This window comes from Octodon degus, unplaced genomic scaffold (genome assembly GCF_000260255.1).
Source record: "Octodon degus isolate 3935 unplaced genomic scaffold, OctDeg1.0 scaffold00007, whole genome shotgun sequence".
Classification (NCBI taxonomy): Eukaryota; Metazoa; Chordata; class Mammalia; order Rodentia; family Octodontidae; genus Octodon; species Octodon degus.
Window position 1 is genome coordinate 26,383,181 of NW_004524583.1, and position 2,653 is coordinate 26,385,833.

Sequence of the window (2,653 nt, forward strand, 5' to 3'; positions counted from 1 at the left end):
AGACCACTGAGCCATCTCACCAGCCCCGGTTTAGGCTTTTTTTAGAGGATTCAGTCCATGGCCCTCAGCCCCAGGGCAGGAAGGGTGTGGCCAAAGAGCTGGGTGCTCCTCTGTGGGAGGGGAGGGGCCTCCTGAGCAAGCCTTCTAGCCCCCACCAGGCCCCAGCTCCTAGCAGTAGGTCAACTACAGACCACCCCCCCAACCAAGTCTAGTTTCCTCCAAAAGCCCAGCCTCTGAACTTGTGAGGCTTTTGAGAGACATCCTGATTCAAACTAAAATAGTTTTTAAAAATATGCTAAACATTGAGTTTTAATTTAAAATTTATACTGTTATAGTTTGGTTGTTTGGGTTGGGTTTTTGTAGGGTGGGTTGGTTTGTGACAGGATATTGGTGGCCTCGAACACACAGTGTAACCTAGGCTGGTCTCAGAGTTCTCGCAGTGCTCTTGCCTCAGCCTCCCAAGTGCTAGGATGACAGGTGACACCAACACACTGGGCAGAATTGTGTGCTTTTATTTATAATTTTCAATTTTTTGAAAATGCAGGGATTGAACCCATGATAAGCCTTACTCTGCCAATGAGCCATGCTCCATTTAACTATGTATTTGCACCCTTTTTTCCAGTCTGGGGATGTAATTCAAAATCCATAGACTATGATTTGCAGTTGTTTTCATTATTATTAAGTACAGCAAGGTCTTAAAGGTACCATAGGGCTGGGGAGATAGCTCAGTGGAATAAGTGCTTGCCTGGCAAGCACAGGGTCCTGAGTTCAATCCCTGGTACCACAAAAATCAATCAGTAAATAAAAATAAAACGATGATGACAACTTAAAAAAAAAAAGGTACCATAAATTATTCCAGTACAGAATCCTTCTAGTTATTTTTTCTAGACTTAAGATTTCCACATCTACATTACGATTTTTTAAATTATAGTTTTCCTAGAAAGAACTGTTTGTTTTCTACTTTATTCATTTGTTAAGGAATAATTCTAAGTTGTGTAATTTCAATATCAAAACACTTGATGAAAGATTTGTAAAAAGCAAACTGACTCTTGGGAAGCACGTGGGAAGTCGGATGGAGGCCAGACGCAGCAGCCCGCAGCTGCCCGGCCCTGTGTGGTCACCACCGGCCCCACTGCGTGCTGGTGGGAGACGGAGAGAGGGACAGTGACTTCAGTGTCCTGAAGAGAATTCTGAGTGCTTTGTTTTGCTTTGTGTTACCAGGGATCAAACTCAGGACTTTACATTTTCCGGGCACACTTTTATACCACTGAGCTATCTCCCTGGCCTGAATTTTGGGTTTTTTGAGAAGTACTTTTTAGGGGGCTGGGAAGATAGCTCAGTGGAATAAGTGCAAGGTCCTGAGTTCAATACCTGATATGGGGAAAAAAAAAAAGTGTTTTGGGTTTTTTTTTTTTGCGGAACCTGGGATTGAACTCAGGCCCTTGCGCTTGCCAGGCAAGTGCTTATTCCACTGAGCCATCTCCCCAGCCCCAAGAGAGATTTTTTTTAAAGCTTTAAAATGGTAGATGTAGTTTCCCAGTTTTATAAAACAAAGAGTTTATGTATGCATATGCAGAGTTAGTTTCATACCAGATTGGTTTGGAGTTAGCGTGGCCACAGCCATACCAGAACAGATAGTAGCTTCAACAAGCCAGAGGTCATGTCATGGAAAGGAATTCACAGGTCTAGTACAGCAGGTCCCTTCAGAAACCAGACGTCCTTCTGCCTTCGTCTCTCGGGTCCTCATGGTCCAGGTGGCTGCTGGCGTTACAGCTACCGTGTCTGGGTTTCAGACGAGCAGTCCTAAAAAGGGAAAGTAAAAAGCGCTTTCTCTTTGAAGCAAATGATACCAGAGTCACACACACTTACCTGCATCACATTGTCTGCTATTTAATTACATCTGGCTGCAACAATGTAGATAATACATCCTCCCAGTGTTTTAACTGGTGAGGGTAAGGAACATCACATATCTAGCTTAAAAAGGAGATTCTAGGCTTCCAATTTTCAAAATTTAGATACTAACAAACAATACAAGCTTTTTTTTTTTATTTCTTATTCGCTTTCCTGCTCTCTTTTCATCTGTTTATTTTCTGTCACTACTGCTGAAACAATACAAGCTTTATGTACATGTGCCAGCTCCCCAAGAGGATTGTAAAATGCATGAACTGCAAACATGTACTAATAAAATTTGTAAAAAATAAAGCAAATTTAGATATCTAGAAGTATGGAACAGAAGCTGCCAGAGTAGGCTGGGAAGGAGCTGGAGAGCAGCAGCAGGCCACATAGTTGGAAGGTTGAGCAGGTCTAGAGACCTCAACTTGAATTAGCCTAAAAACTAAAGTTAATTTCCTGGCAAGCACAAGGGTCTGAGTTCAATCCCCGGTTCCGCAAAAAAACCCTAAAGTTAAAATTAAAGAAAGGCCAGCCAGGTAACTGAAGCTGATTAAAGCACCTGCTTAGGTAGACGCAGGGGTCAGAGGTTTGATCCCGGGCCTGCCATGCCGGCCCGCCGCCAGGGCGCGCTGAGAGTGCCATTGAGACTGGGCATGGCAGGGGCTGGGGAGATGGCTCAGTGGAATAAGTCCTTCCCTGGCAAGCCCAAGGGCCTGAGTTCAATCTCTGGTTCTGCGAAAGAGAGAGAGAGGGGGAGGGA

At 44.1% G+C, this 2,653-nt stretch overlaps 1 protein-coding gene across 1 annotated transcript in view; it reads left to right on the forward strand.

The window, feature by feature from the left end:
- The window catches only part of Actr10 (actin related protein 10 homolog), a 29,790-nt gene that overhangs the window by 22,503 nt on the left and 4,634 nt on the right, over positions 1 to 2,653 (forward strand). The gene's annotated exons all lie outside the window — the stretch shown is intronic.